At 42.7% G+C, this 16,640-nt stretch overlaps 1 long non-coding RNA gene across 1 annotated transcript in view; it reads right to left on the bottom strand.

Annotated features, from left to right (window-relative positions):
- LOC118977275 (uncharacterized) overlaps positions 1 to 16,640 on the bottom strand; it is a 66,234-nt gene continuing 49,594 nt past the window's right edge. Inside the window, exon 3 of the long non-coding RNA XR_005064490.1 lies at positions 1 to 648. This is a non-coding gene — a long non-coding RNA (uncharacterized LOC118977275). The remainder of the gene's footprint in view (positions 649 to 16,640) is intronic.

The raw sequence follows: 16,640 nt of genomic DNA, 5'->3' as shown, positions 1-16,640 counted from the left end.
CTCAATCCACTGAGCCACATCAGCCAAGGCTATACTTTACTTTGTGATCTGGCTTGTTTATCGTTATTTTTTTAGCCAGGCAAGTAGCAGGGAAGTTTAAATGCTTTTCTCCAGTGGCTTTCTCTCATTGAAGTAAGTTATCTAAATTTTATCAGCAGGAAGAAAATTATATATTTCCAAATGTAAGATTCATCTTGATTTTACTCTGTTATTTGGTACAATTCTAAATTGCTGCAGATCACTTTCTTTTGATGCTTTACTCCAGTGCATGCAGATAAAAAGCCATGGATGAGAACAAGGGCTTATAAACAGATTTAAGTGCCAGAGTTTTAAATTCTCTGGAGGTTTTTGATCAGGAACTGGGGGAGGGACATTAAGGTGGTAAATCCTTTATAAGGAAAAAAATGTGAAAAAAAGAAATGGATGAATGGCTAATGGACAAATGAGTTGAAAGAACCCTGAGTTAGCAATGCAAATTTCATTGTTCTCCAGCCCTTGGGGGTGAACTCCATTATTACCTGGGTCTTATCAGTTCAGGATTTCAAGGCTCTGACTACGGAGATCTCCGATGATTTTTCTGTACATTCTGTCTCCTGCTTTGCCAGGGATGTCTTCCTGCTGCATTTGCATACTCCTCCTCTCTAAACTCTGTTGATAAAGAGAAATATTGTGAGACTGTCTCAAAGATAAAGAGGCTTAATCATGGAAGAAAAAGAACATTACACCATTTGCCCTGTGTTGAGACCAAATAATAATGCTACTTAGAGCTTCTCTTCAACTCTGAATATTTTCATGAATACTAATTGAATAAGTTGGACAGCTTTTAACCAACATCCACAATGCGAATGATAGTACTTACAACAAGAGCAAGTACTGAGCAAGTGGTTACTCAGTGTCAGATATTATTCAAGTGTTTTCCGTATGTTAATCCTTATGAAGAACAGAGATTCAGATAAATCGCTCCGAGTTAGACAGTCAGAAATGATGGAACTATATAGGAATTAACCTGGGCTATCTGGCTCCCAAATTTCTGCTCTTTGTGGTTATGACATGCTACCTTGAGTAAAAACAATAATATAACTAAAGCTATTCATAACTATTGAAGCCTTTGTTACAAAATATGAAAATTAAAGTAAATGTAGAGTGGAAGCTGACACTTACCAAAACACCGGCTTCCTCTCCTGCTCCTGGGAAACCCCTCCAAAAACAGGAAACAAAAACAAACAAAACTCCACCAAAACCAATGACCCACAGACAAACAAAACACAAAACAACTGTTTCCTCCTGTCCTTAATGACTTTCAGCCCAAAGTGACAATACAGTTGTCCCCTCTTACCCATGGGGATACATTCCAAGAACCCCAGTGGAAGCCGAAACCACAGATAGTACCACACTCTATATGTACTGTATGTACATGCATACCCATGGTAAAGTTCAGTTTATAAATGAGGCACAGTAAGAGATTAACAACAATAGCTAATAATAAAATAGAATAGAGAACAACTGTACTTGAACAACAATAAAAAAAGGAAAAAATTAAAAATAATACAATTATAACAATGTACTATAATAAAAGTTATGTGAATGGCATTGAGGCCACTATTAAGTAAAATAAAGTTTACTTGAACACAATCACAGCGGTCTGATAACTGGGATTGTTACTGAGTGACGAACAGACAGGTGCCCGTACAGCCTGGGTACACCAGACCAAGGGGTGATGCATGTCCCCAGCAGGGCAGGGCAGGACAGAGGGAGACAGAACCGCATGCAATTTAAAACTTACAAATTGTTTATTTCTGAATGTTTTAGATCTCAGTCAACTGCAGGTAACTAAACCCAAGGGAAGCAAAACTGTGGGTAAGGAGGGGGCTGTTGTACTTGTGTGATTACAACGTGTTATATAAAATCTGGGCACCTTAGAATTGGGCTCCCCTTGCCCTACCTGCCTCCCAACCGCTGCAGAAATTCCTTTCACTGGCTGTCAGTCCCGCCAGTCACCACTCAGTCCCTGACAGAGCTGATGGAAGCTCACTAATTAGTAAAGTGGCCTCCTAGGCAGTGTTAGAAGATAAACTGAGGCATATTAAATGTTTTTAGAATGAATAAAAAGGAACTCGAATTGGGCAGCAAGCAATCCAGCAGCTAGAAAGGATCTCTAAAAAGCTGTACAAAACAAGACTTTCATAGGCAGAGGGGAGAGGAACGAGGAGGTTGTAGTAGGCAAAAGGCCAACTGGTTATTGCACAGTTGCTTTCCTTCGGGGATGGCAGGGGTCCACCACGCAGATTCCCTAACATAGTTCTGGTAAAGCAACTCCTGACTGACTGGCTTAAGATTCCATTTCTGGGAGAGCTGAAACTGTAATTAAGTCTTTGTTTGTTGACTTGGGCTTTACTAAGTGATTATATGTACATGGGGTCCGGCGGAAGTAACACCTGCTTGAGCGTTTTATACACACACACACACACACACACACACACACACAGCAGGGTAATAACATGGATGTAATAACTTATAGTTTTAATTGGAACATTTTACCAAAAATTTCACATGGCGTGTTTGAGTGTGATATTGATATGTTATAGAATTACATGCCTATAATTTCATAATAAAAGATTTTGTAGTAAAAAGGGACATTATTTGTACCAGACCCTGTGTGTGTATGTGTGTGTATACATACATACAGTAGGCAGGTTTCTTACCTAAAGTTGAAATCTGCCGGTTTGTGAAGTTCATTTATATGTTCATCAAATGTTTGCTGAACTCATATGCATGTCAGCCTCCACCATGAAACAGCCTCTGAGAGCCCAGTGGGGACTAAGGTATACACCTTGTTTTCGAGGAGTTTACTGTATAGCATAATTTCATACGTTAGAATCTTGCTTGTCTTATAAGGAGGCACCACATAATGACAGACCCAGAATGTAATTCTTTTCATGTCCTCCCCAGTCAAGAGGAACTTAACCAGGAGAGCTGGCACAGAGAAGGCAATCAAGATAGACTCCCATATTTACAATAGCCAAGATATGAAAGCAACCTAAGTGTCCATCAATAGATGAGTGGAAAAGAAGTGGTACATATACACAATGGAATGTGACTGACTCAGCCATAGAATGAAATTTTACCATCTGCAACAATGTGGATGGCCCTAGAGGGTATTGTGCTGAGTGAAATAAGTCAGGCAGAGAAAGTCGAATGCCATAGGATTTCACTTATGTGTGAAATCTAAAAGATATAAAATAAGCAAGCAAGCAGAACAGAAAGTCTCATAGATACAGAGAATACTTTGATAGCTGTCTGATGGGAGGGGAGTTGGGGGATCTGACGAAGGGATTAAGAAGTACAAATTGGTAGTTTACAGGATAGGCGCAGTGATGTAAAGTCTGGCGCAGAGAATATAGTCCATAATATTGTAATAGCTACGTGTGGTGTCAGACGTGTACCAGATGAATGGGGGTGATCACTTAGCAAGTTACATAACATCTAATCACTGAGCTGTATACCTGAAATTAATATAATCTTGTATGCCAACTGTAATTAAATAATAAAGAATTATTTTTTAAAATCTTGCATGTAATGATAGAATATGTATTAAGAGCATAATAATTTGTTTCTTGTTAATCACATACAAGTTTCACAAACTGATTTTAAAGGCATCCACTCAGTTCCATACCTGTAACAACACAAATGCCCCCAAGAGCAGAAGGGAGAGACACTGTGGTCTGTTCATGCCACGGACACACCTGGGACACTGCACCACCCGAAAAGGCACAGACTGCTGCCTCCACGGCCATGAAGGTGACTCTCAGAGACATGCTGAGTAAAGGAAGCCCAATAGGAAAGAGCACAGACCACACGATTCCATTTGCGATCACATAATGTTCAAATCAGGCAGGACTAATCACTGATATTCGAAGTCAGACTGTGGTTGCTGAGGTGGGGGATTGGTGACAGCAACTGGGACAGATGGGAGGGGACTCCTAGGTGCCGGGAAGATTCTGTCTCATGATCTGGGTGCTGGTTACTCAAGTGTGTTGTTCACTTTTTGAAAATTCATTAAGCTGTACACCCAAGATCTTTGTACTTTTCTGTAGGTACATTTCGATCAAAACTACACAGAAAGAAAACCATTATTAGAAACATTAAAAAAAAGTCAATCGGACCTAAGAAGAATGTGGGTCAGGCAGTGGAAAAAGCAATTCACATTCTTCAGTGGACTGTGTATAAGCACTCAGTTCAGAAGATGGATTGAAAGAGAGCCAAATAATTACCATTAATAAATACAGTCTTGGGGGAAAACATAATGGGAAAAGTCAGAGGCAGAGCTCAGCAGCGTGAAATGAAAGAACAGGGACGGTCACGTTCACACCTTCCTGAGATCTGAGGAGTTGTGCTGCAGGACACCCTCTGAGAGAGCCCCGCCTCTCTGGGCCTGGTCCAGGCTGCCTCCTCTTCCGGAGAGGTCTTTCTGGCTCAGAGCCACAGGCGTTTTTATTTTGAAAATGCTGACTTGGCATCTCTGTTTCTTATTAGGAGAGCACGTGAAAGCACTGCTTTATGTTCTTTGCATTTTATTTGAATGCTGTAGTGCTGTGGGGTGCATGCCGGTGATGAGACAGGAAGTTGTCCCTCAGTTAGAAAATTTCTTGAGGCTTTCCATTTTAGACGGTCATGGATTTGAGCTGAATAGTCTGATGTTCTGAAATAGACACTATACTCATGTATTAAAAATTCCCTGAATGGTCATCCTCTCCCATTTTCTTTTCTGCTTTATCTTTTAAGACCCAACTCAAATGCCACCTCCTCCATGAAGCCTTCCACAAAGCCTCTTCAGAATTCACTGCTTTTTCCTTTTCTTCTATGGAAACTTGTATTTCTATTTTAGCATTTCTAAAGGGAGATATGGTACTGTGGTAAGGTAGCCTTTGAATTACACAGATCAACATTTTCTTAATTTCTCTGGACCCAGAATAATTTTTAATTTTTCCATTTACAGAATTGGGTTATTTTGATGATCAAGAATACCTGTAACACATCTGGCATGTAGAAGAGACTCAAATGAAGACACTCAATTCCCCCTCACCCTGCTCTATGTTTTTCAGCTAACATACATTACCTTCTTAGGTGTGATAAATCTCATATATTGTTATTATTTGGTATCTATCTCTCCCCATTTGGGCTCTTCATACTTGCCTATTTTGTTCACTGACAAGTTCCAAATGCCTGGAACTTTGCCTGCAGCATGTAGGTACTCCAAAAATATTTGGAAAATGAATTAATTCCTTCTCACTGCTCCTGCATATCACCCAGGAAGCCCAGTCAATCTATTACCCATCACTAGCTTTTGCTTCTTAAGGGTAGGGAGCTTCCTCAGTGCAGCTCCTTTTAGCCCGCACCTAGCACAGCTTAGTGTCTTGCAGATAAGAGGTCATTGAGAAGTCAACAGCAAGGTACCTTGCTAAAACCTTATACTTAAAAGCAACATAAAATAAATTTAAACAATGAAGTTTAGAGCAACAAAACCTTAGCATTAGCAGCATAAAAAGAGCATAAGCAACTTCGCCCCGAAGCTGCATCCTGGTCGTAGTAGATTAATTTAAGTGCTGTTTGGTTCACATGGCAGCTAACCCACTCAGTACACATCAGTATAGAAGAGTGAAAGAGGAGAAAGGGAGTCAGAGCCAATGGGAGAGCTGGTTGATGTTATTAAATGTATATAAAGTTTCTACTATTTTTGTTTATTTTACACTATGGAAGAAAGAATGACTTGCTGATATATGTAAAGAAATGAAACAAAATACTTGGACAAAGCACTGGAAACAATAAAAATAAATAAAGTAATTATACCCTGTGGTGTTTGGCTTATACCAAAGTTACACAGAATAATAAATCTAATGCAGTTTCACTCAGAAAGTGAAGTATACATTAGCGTATGCATGGTAGTGGGGTGGGCTTGGGGATTGTTACTAAGCAATAATAAGTATATTTGGGGCTCTCTTGAATTCTAGGAGAGGCAGAAGGTGTAATGGTTAACCACCTGGGCTTTGAAAACTTGCAGTCTGAACTTGAATCTGGGTTCCACCATTTATCAACTATAAGTGACTTTTAACAACTTACTTAATCAACAGCTGGATTTCTCCAGAGCAAGTGATGAAAGAGAGAGAGACAGAGAGAGAAAGAGAAAGAGAGAGAGAGAGAGAGAGAGAAAGAGAGAGAGAAGAGAGGGGACAGAGAAGCTTCAGTCTTTTATATCTTAATCTTGAAAGTGACATCCAACAAGTATTGCTTCCATATATTATTGGTGACACATACCAGTCTTAGTACAATATAAGGAGACTACACAAGAGATTGAATAGAAGGAGGTGGGGATCACCAAAACCATCTTGGAGGCTGGTTACACAGATGGCTTAATGAATTGAGCTCCTAGAAGCTAGGAGCTGGCAGGCATCTCTCTCTCTCTCTCCAAATGGGCTTCCCATGTAGCCAGCTTGGACTTCCTTAGCCCGTGGCAGTCTCAAGGTAATCAGGTTTCTAGCAAAGCAATTCACTGTACTCAGAGTGGCCTTCTAATGCATAAGGTGGGAAGCTGCCAGTCTCCCTAAGGCTTGGGCTCAGAAATACTGGAAAACACACCCTATTGGTCAAAACAATGACAGAGCCCACTCAGCTTCAAGGGTAGGGGAAATAGACTTCACCCTTTGGTAAGGTCATGTTGCAACAGTGGAAGCTGGATCAGTGAGACCAATCACAGCTACTGTTGGAAACACAACCCACTGCATGCAGAACAAGAGAGCAGAAAGGAGAGAAGGGTTGTGGTCCTTCGGAAGAGGTTAATGCTAAGCTAGGCTCTGACAGAAATAAGGCCCTGGACTTGGAGAGAGGAGGTCCAACGCCGAGAGCTGCTCAGGGTCTGGACACACTGCAGCCGGAACGACAGGAGCAGAGCCGTGGAGGCCAGACAGTGTGAGTCACTTGTAGGATGTATGGAAATTTTTTGGCAGGAACAGGAAAGTCACACCAGGGACAGACAAGAGATGGGGGTGGAGACAACTGCCACTAGGGCCTGGATGCTAAACCAAACACCCAGACATGGAAGGAGCCTTTATAGATTTTGTCAGAAATGACACCCTTGGAAGTACTTTTGAAGCAAGGACCTTGACATTTCTGGGACACTTATCATGAGCCAGGCACTTGACCAAGTGTTCTGCACACATTAGCTTGTCTAATTCTTACAGCAAGCCTGCAAGGTGAGCATACCTTCTTCATTTTTTTAGATGAAGAAACTGAAGCTCAGGGAATTTCAGTAGCTTGCCGAAGTTTGCAGAGGTAGCAAGCGGCAGATCTAGGCTTCGAACTCCGGTCTGTTTGAAACCTCATACTCTCCATTCACCCATTCGCTGTCATTGTAAAAATCCCAAAGGAAAGAACCCTTTCAGATGTTATTTAAAAGAGGCACCTGAAGCAGGCAGACTCAGGGGACTGATCTGTAGTCAGTGTTCTTGTAACTAACCCAGAGTAACCACACCAGGTGAGCAGCACCCTGGACAGAGCCAGGAGCTGCTGTGAATGGCTGTGAGTTACCCAGGGTGCTGCGGGCCTCTCCAAGGTCACAGGTGGAACAGAGGAGCCCATGGGCAGAGAGAGCTGGAAGACGTAGCCAGAAGGGTTGCCTGGGGGAGAAGGCAGAGCAGGGAAATTCATCTCGATTTTGGGGTGTTCTCAGAGGGGAAAGCCCTAGAACCTCCTCCATCTGTGAATGTTGTTTTCTTTGACTAATGGCACCGATATGGGAAGAACTTGAGGTAAGGATAAGATCCATCAGTTAAATCAACTCTGGTATCCAATGGAGGTCAGGAGACAGATGTTGGCTACAAATACTGCATTCAGATCGCCCTTATAATCAGTGTCTAATCACTCATTTGAGCCTCAGGCTAGAGGGTTCTACTATGGTCCTCGTCTGGGTGTTTCCCTCGTTAGGAGATGAGGAGTTGGCCAAACCAAACAGGTGTGTCCACAGGGAATCACTCCCTATCTCTAAATACCTGGCATCCCAGAATTCTCTGCCCAGATGTCCTGAGCTTGTTTTCAGGGTCTCGCAGCCCCACTCCCTGGCCCTTCTTCCCTGGACTGAACTCTGCCACTGCTCTGTGCACCTCTAGGCTCGAGGGATGGTGAAAGAGATGGCTGTTTAGCGTGGCGGGGGGGTGGGGGTGTTATAAAAGGAGCCAGGCTAGAATGTCCACGCACATGTTCATGAGGCCCTTTGGTATGAGGGATAAGTCTAGAGGTGGGAAGAGATGGCATCTGACTGAGGACTGGGGCAGAACTCACAAAATTTGAGGTTCTAAAATTAAATGTAGCTTTCTAGTTCATCCTGAAGTCACATTTAGGAAGGTAGGAAGATGGAGTACACTTTGTCTAGCACTAGTTAGCTTATTGATAACAATGTAGATGTTCAGAGCAGGGACCTCTATTTGTATTCTTGCCCAAACAGTGCAGGATCCTGACCCTGGCACCAGCTCAAGAGGCTACTGATTAGACCTGCTGTCTCCCCTCTCACCTCCCAGCCAGCCTGACTCACAGGACCCCACACTCTGTTCCCCAGACTGGCCAATGGTAGTTCTTGACCATGTGCCTTGAGATAAATGGAACGTTGCCTATTTTGCTAAGCTGTGCCGCCACAACTCTCCCTATTCATGAAGCAGATGGGTTTCAACTGTGCTGTATCCCTAGTTTCTCAGTTTGAAAGCGTGTCCAGAAGGGTAGCATTCAAAGTCCCTGTGACCACTCACTGTAGCCCATAGTGCAGGGTGACAGCGCTATGAGTGAGGGCTCAGCTGTTCTGACCACACCACTCTGACAGCATCAACTACCGGAGGCCGAGGGAGACTTGGCTTCCACACTCAGTGTGCACAAGTGTTCATATTTAGCCCATTCGCTTCAAAAGAAGCATCCAGGATTTGAAATGTTATCTCCCGACCACAACTGTTCCTCCTCTCCAGGGTCACTTTCTTTGTGCCAATTCTCTTCTACCAGCCTGCAAATACAATCCAAAACATCTTCCCAGAATTTAATATTGTACTTCTATTCCAGTGAATATTTAATTTGGCATATGAAGGCCACTTCTGCATCTTCTATTTGATGATATCAAAGGCATTTTCTGTTGCATTATTCAGTATTCTTTGAAGAAAATTTCATGCGGTAAATTTGTCTTATAATTCAGTGCCAGGAAACTGTTTTACTGGAAGAGCCAGAATGATTCCCTTAAACAGATAACAGTTGACTTTCAACCCATTATTTTTCCTTACTGCGTTGGCTGCTAAGCGTCTCAGAAGTTAAATTTAACACTCATAATAATTATCTTATTCAATTACCTCTTGTGTTCCTTTCTCTCACTTGTTTCACCTTTAATTTTAACTATGTTATTGTATAGGTATTTTATATGCCTTACTGTTAAAACTTAAAGTAAAAAGAGTTCATTATTTTTAGAAGCAGGCATACAGCCTATAAGTAAATAAACTTGTAAGTACATGCACACTTTTTTATTATGCTGTCATTTTTATGAAAGATGTTGTTGTTATTATTATTAATTCTTATGGGAACAAACAAGTGAAATCTGGATAGCAGTGAGCTGAACAGTGATGCCTGTTTTTCCTTTCTCAGTTCCCATCACATTCTGTAGATGAATGGACGCAGATCTGTGAGACATGGCCGGGGTACTGGCTATACTTCTCACCACTCACTTGAGAGCGTTGAACCAGTCAAGATACTAATTTCAATGTTTCCTACTTCATACCCTGAAACTTCAGTAACTAGAGGCAATAAACTGAATGGGTACTGGGTGACTTCTGGTTTTCCAGCTTGGTCACCTGGCATGATCCAGGACGGTCACCTTCCCCTGGAGGAACCATGAGCTCCATCTCTAGGACTGAGCTATGTCACAGGCAACAACCCATCACCGCTGCTGAAGGCCAGCCAGGGAGGAAAGGGCAGGGCAGGAACCTGCGCTGATCATGCTCGTGCAGCAGACGTGGGCCTCTTCATTCCCATGTCTTTCTCCAGTGTGTGTCCATGGCTTCGGGGGCTGAGTGTGCAGGCCTGAGCAGAGCAACTGCAGAAAGAAGGCCAATAGCAACTCTGAAACACTAAAACGAGAGCTCTTGAGCAATGGAACTTTGTACAGTACCTCACCTGTCCTGCTATTTCTTCTGGAAAAGAGGAGACCTGACTGAAGTGTCTCGTGTGTTTATCTGAGCGCTTATAAAGCCAGCTATGTGTTGATCTGATCGTGTGATTCCTCTGAGCTGTTACGAAGTTCTTCACTCACACAAATGAGTGAGGACAGATGGTGTCTGAGCTGCCTTGCAGGAAGCTCTAACCTTCTCATAGATATTTCACAAGCTATTCAAGACTTATGAAAATTTTTTTTAAAAAGACTTATGAAAAATTTAACAGTGTTTAATTTCTTTTTTTTTTTTTTTTTTGCTATCAGTTCAGTGTACTTTGAGAATGTGTTTCCTGTCTATACTGAGATAGGCCTGATTGCTTTTTAGGATGAATATTTTCAGTAGGTGACATGAGTGGCCAGTAACATAACAAAGTTTTCATGTTTTTATCACTTGCTATCTACCTGGAGCCTTATTGCCTTATTTATAACTTACATCACCACTCTGCAATATAAATATTGTTACCACCACACTTCTCATTTTTCTGGATTTTGAAACTGAGGCCCATAGAAGTTAAGTGACAAGCCCGAGACTACATCACAGGTGAGTGCTAGACCGGGATCTGGCCAAGGTCTGCCGGGCTCCCACGCCCATGCTATCTCCACTGTAGACCACTTCCCTCCAAACCTCATCCCCCACCTCCAACTGAAAGAAGAGCCATTCATTCATCTGTTCACTCATTCAGACATTTAGTTTGTATGTTTAGAGTACTGGGTCCTTTAAATAGTGTGAGAAGAGGGATAATAATAAGACATAGTTCCTGGCCCTAGAAAAATCACATTGTTTTCTTCCATGTATCAGTTAATTAGTAATAATAAAATGGCTGTGCTATTTGAATATTCACAATTAGTTATGTCACTTAATTTGTACTTGTACTTTAAGAATATGCATTTTTAAAATATTAAGAAATAAAACCTTTTGCTCAGTACTTAATCTCATTCCAAAGGAAAGATTTTAGGAGACTCCTTTCAAAAACAGAAACAAATATCTTCAAGAGATTTCCAATTACACCATACTGGGTTTGGGTCCTATGAAGTGCTGACCAAACTGCCTTTTATCTCACTCAGGCTGGGCTACAAGGACAGAGTCCATGTACCACCCCAAGAGGTTTGGGGCAGACAGTCAGCTTTGGGGAGGCTGAAAACTAAACATGTAGGAAAGGCCCTGAGTAAGCTGCTAAGCTCCTGAAATACTTCGACACCTGTGGTAAAGAACATAACAGTAGCTGAACTAAGCAGTGGATGTAATTACTAATATAATTTCTAGTGAGAGCTCATTAATTCAAGCTGAGTGTTGTAGAATGTCACCCCGACCATTAACAAATGTTCTCCTGTTGCAGTGTGACCTAGGTAATAATAGAGGTATTGAATATGTTAACATCTTAGGCAGCTTGCTGTAGGTTAGACAACTTTGGAATTCAACTGCTGTTTAATCAGCTGGTGCTATGAGAGGATTCAACACCTTGAAAGAGAAATGCAGTTTCCTAGTTACTGCGACTGCCAGTATGAACCCAGTGGTGCTGCCCAACTACAGAGTCAGGCCACTGGGTCTGCAAGCAGCCCCTGCAGGCATGGAGGGATCAAGGTGACAATGGCCATAGGGGAGAGTACAAGTCTTGCCTGCTGCTCTAGGAACAGGCAGTGTTGCTGGGGCTGCATCAGATCGAGGGGTTGGTGACAAGGCAGATGGGGCACTGTCACTGGCAGGGTCTGAGATGGTTTCTCTGAGTCCTAACTGCGTGGAAAGCACTGACATCGGGGCTGCACCTTGCTGAAGGGAGCGGACGGTGCGCCCAGCAACTGCAACAGAGCCCGGGAGGCAGGAGTCAAAGGTAACTGATCTGATGGGGAAGTTACTGGAAGAGTTTGATGCAATCCCTTCACCAAATGGTGGCTTAGAGAGAGGCACCATTTAGTCCATGAAAGTGGGTCAGACAAAAGGCACACCTGTCATTTTTAAAATTCAACAAATCATTTCAAAAATATTGGGATGATCTGATGTATATTTTGCACAACTTATATCAGTTGGCGAGCAGTTGTATGCTATCTCATTTAGTTGATGTAGAGAATGAAAGAAAAAATTTTAAATGTTTGATTTATATGTTAACTTAAATGACCATGCTGATCGTGAAGTATTGCTATTATTTTAAATTTCACCCACAGATGGGCCCCAGATTGGAGCCAGTCAAAACTCCAGGGGCTGTCTCCACCCCAGAGGGAGGCGCAGGTCTGAGCCAGGCTGCTCTGGGGGAGCTGCTCAGAACACTGCTGCTAGCCACTCTCAGGGTGCCCCCCAGAAATGAGCGAAACGACGGCAGTGAGCCACGTAGGTGTCAAGAACACACCGTTCTTAGTTCACGTTACATCATCATTAGACCAAATTGGTGGTACCCACTCCTACAGGTCCCTTTCGTTGCTAAGGTAATGACCTTTTTGAATCCGTGACCCATTACTACTAGAATTCCCTGTGGCCAGTGAGTCTGTGAAGTGCTCAGCAGCCCCCTTGTTCTCCAAAGCCCTAGGATGGATGGGCACATAACTCCTACTCGGTAGACAAACACAATGGAAACTTTTTAAAAAAGAACTTCACAGGAATAAAGGAAACCAAGTCTCTGACCAAAGCAATGTTTTACAGGAAAATTATTAAACCCAACCAAACGTATGTAAATATCCTGTTCTATGTAGGGTCTCTTAACAGTTTAAAATACTAAGAAATAAAGCCTTTTTACTCAGAATTTACAGGAATTTTTTTAAAGAAGTAAGGAATCATTAAAATCCTTCCTTTAAAGTGATTTCCTTGGACTTGCGACCTTATGAAACAATTACCACAGAAGCTGGGTCTGAGGTCACCTGGATTGAAATCTGCCTCTGGAGCTGAAGGGCTCCCTTCAACCAGGTTCTGAGCGAAGTGGTCTACGCAGAGACCGAACCCACTTCAAAAACTTGCTGTGATCATAGAGCCTGGTTGATGGTTCCACTCAGACCTCCAGTTCAAAGATGCCAGATTGAATTCCAAGCTGACATTCTGATTTCTCTCCCCAAGTAAACATCACAGGGTCCCTGGCATTGTAACAGACAGTTGTTGTAGGTTAAGCCAAATATTTTTTAAAGCAAATTCTTCTTGGACCTGTGGAGGAACCAAACATTCATTTACCGGTCCATGAAATTACATATGCTTACTGAGAAGGGTGAATAAAAATGGCTAGAGACTTTGTTATTGGTGTATTTTTTCTCTAATACTTCTTAGCATTGTAGTTGGTCTTAACAGCTTTCTCAGTTTCTGGTTGAGAAATCTCTAAAATGCTCCATCTCATGTATAGTAAATGACTCTCTGGCACTGGGGTTGGAGAATCTGCATTTTAACACGAACACCAGTGATTATTAAGAACAGTGAGATCTGAGAATACTTGTATAAAACAAGGACTGATGGCATTCATTTATTAATTCTACAGCCATTTATTGGGTGTATTCTCCTGAGTCCTGGGCATATCAAAATAAATAAAATATAAGAAGGTCTAGATTTAATTTGTTTCTCAACTGGAGGCAATATTGTCCCCTGGGGGACATTGGTCAGTTTCTGAAAACGTTTTTGGTTGTCACAACTGGTAGTGGGGATGGCAGCTAGTGGGTAGAAGCCAAGAAACTGCTGTACATCCTAAAGTGCACAGAACAGTTCTTTCCACAGCTGAAACAAAAATAATCCACCCTGAAATGTCAGTGGTGTTGGGCTGAGAAACCCTGACTTGCACCGTACTGATTCATTCAGCCAGGCCCACCACTGGAATTGCCTCGGCGTTCAGATGCCACATCCTACAAATTACCGCCTGGCAAATGCGCTTGTATGTTTAGAAGTGGGGCTGGGTCATGAGTACATGAACCCTCACGGGTAGATGCTAGAGCTAAATAAATCCTGATTTGCAGTGTGATCAGCAGAAGGAACTTTCATCTGTGCCATAAAAAGACCCCACTGACCTGCCATGGTGACTCTACTAACCTCATCTTATAAATAAAAACATATTGCCAACCTGTTTCTGGATTATCTCTACATTGCTCAATAAGGCAATAGTCCAAGTAACATTCAATAAACAAATACTACCCTTAAAAAAATACTATGGACCTCCCCTTACAGTATAGTGCAATAGGAATTGGATTCACCCTCCCATCTAAAACAACAGTAACAACAAAAAGAAACTCCAGACAAAATATATATTTGAGACATGAGCATCAGGCAATGAAGGACAGTGACCCTGGGAGACAAGGCCACGGTGGTCAGCCCTGCGATCGCCTCTAGCCTGCTGCCTTGGATCTGCTGCCTCCGCTGAGTCCCAGTTATGCGTCATTCGTTCGTGTGGTTGGTAATTGTGGTTTATGGGTTCACTTTCTGTCGTTTTGCCTCGTTCCTTTACGAGTCTCCTTTACTCTCAGTAGTGAAAATATTTCCACTTAGCAGTTTTTGCTTTGATTCTGCTGAGTGCTAGAGGGGGTTTTACTTATCTAGAACTAGATTTTGTTTGTTTGTTTTTAGCGGTACTGATTGATGTTTTGATATTTTGATTTCTCGTAGGACCCTTTTTCTCCCCCCAAAACCCTAGATAAAGACACACTTCTTTATTATTTCTGAGTTGGTGAATAGGTCCCCCCTCCCCACCTTACCACTGAGGAAGACAGCATCCAGAGTCCTTGCTTTCTGAAAGTGGCCTTGGGTCCAGTTTTATACCTTTGGCAGGCCCAAGTTCATGCTTATGCACCCATGAACTTGTCAAGCCCCATCTACAACCCCAGCCCCGGATGTCCAGGGCATTTGTCCAGGCCCAACACCCTGTCCCCCAGGCAGTTGTTCACTGCTATAGCTTTAGGGTCCTGCTTCACTTGTTCACCAGAGATGTCTCTTCATTTACTTTGGATTCAGCTGTATTTAAAATACTTTATTTGTTCTATTTTAGCCAGGATTTCCATGTATTTCCGGTGGAAGGATACAGTAGCAGTGTTTGCTCAAGTGCATCCGTTAGACTGTAAGGGATCACATCTTAGACTTTTCAGCACACAATCGCCCTCTTAATGGACCCTCCATAATTATTTGTATCATGAATAGTGCTGTGCTAGGCTCACCAATGTTTGTTGACTGGAAGTTGAATAAAAGTACACAGAAAAAAAAATTTCATTTGTACTATTCACTGCACCTAGCCCATTGCCACCTACAGCCTTCTTTTAGAAGTGTTGGGGGTGGTGGTGGTGGCGGTGGTGTGTGTGTGTGTGTGTGTTAATTTGCCAGGCTGGTTTCTACTGAAAGAAATCTCTTTAAATATTCAGATCAGTACTCCTCAATCTTTTTCTGTGTGCCCTCTCACCTGAAGCATGTCATCTATTTTAACTGTAATTGGCCTTCCCGATTGTACCTTAGGTGGGGGTGGACGGGATGCCTTATAAAAGGATATACCAGAATCCTGGATGAAATGTTAGTTTTAAAATTCCTTCTTCATATATGTCCCACCATCCTGGTTGAAAATTGCTGCCTTAGTCATCCAGACAAACTTCTGGAAAGGACGTCTCATCTGAGCCAATATTTTCCAATGTTTGTTATTCACTCTGCATCCACACATGTCTGGAACGGTCAGGCGCGAACGAGCGCAAGCGCTTTGACAGGCTTCCCCAAAGCGACGCAGACGCCTAATGGAGCGATGCCGCAGAGATGCGCCATCTGACTTCCCATTTTCTCAATGTGCTATCAAACACACAAACTCCTGGTCACCACACTCACTTCCTTGGGCACCCAGCTGCACGCACCTATTACACAGTATGGCAAACCGGGCACGTAGAAGCGAATGGGCTTGGTGCCTCCACACAGGAAATAAAGATGTGGATGTTAATTTGTTTAAACAAATACACAGTTTTAGCAGATGTGATAATATTTTAGGGAATGTTTTCCTTGTACACTCATTCTTTTACAGGACAGGAATTTTGGATGTGATATGATGCTTAAGGTGTTAGGCAGAGCTTCCAAAAGCCTGCTTTCAGAATTCTGCCACGAATTAACAGCTCGGCAGTTTGTGAAAAGGCTTGGAGCCATCAGAGCATTATTAGCCTCGTGGCTGTCTCCCTCAGATTATCAGTGCACCTCCTTACTGAATGTTCGCCGGCAGAATTCCCAGCCAGGAATGCCCCGCGGCCATCTGTTCTACCTCTGGTACCCGCCTGTGTGCCAGGGGGTGGCAATGTCTCCCCAAGCACCACTTAGGTGTTTGGCCAGCTACAGAAGGGCAACCTAAAAATAATTATTCTGTGCTCAAGGCACATGGGCTGTTACTGTGTTGTGATACTTTATTGTACTCTGCTGTCTCGCATTTTCAAATCCATTCTCCTAGTTGTTGTGAACATGCACAGACGGAGTGCTGAGAGGTGAGGGCAGAGTGGGCAC

Source organism: Sturnira hondurensis, unplaced genomic scaffold, assembly GCF_014824575.4.
Source record: "Sturnira hondurensis isolate 20B ecotype Veracruz unplaced genomic scaffold, ASM1482457v3 Scaffold0021354, whole genome shotgun sequence".
NCBI classification, from domain to species: Eukaryota; Metazoa; Chordata; class Mammalia; order Chiroptera; family Phyllostomidae; genus Sturnira; species Sturnira hondurensis.
The sequence above is the reverse complement of the archived record's forward strand: the minus strand, read 5'-3'. Positions and strand labels throughout refer to the sequence as shown.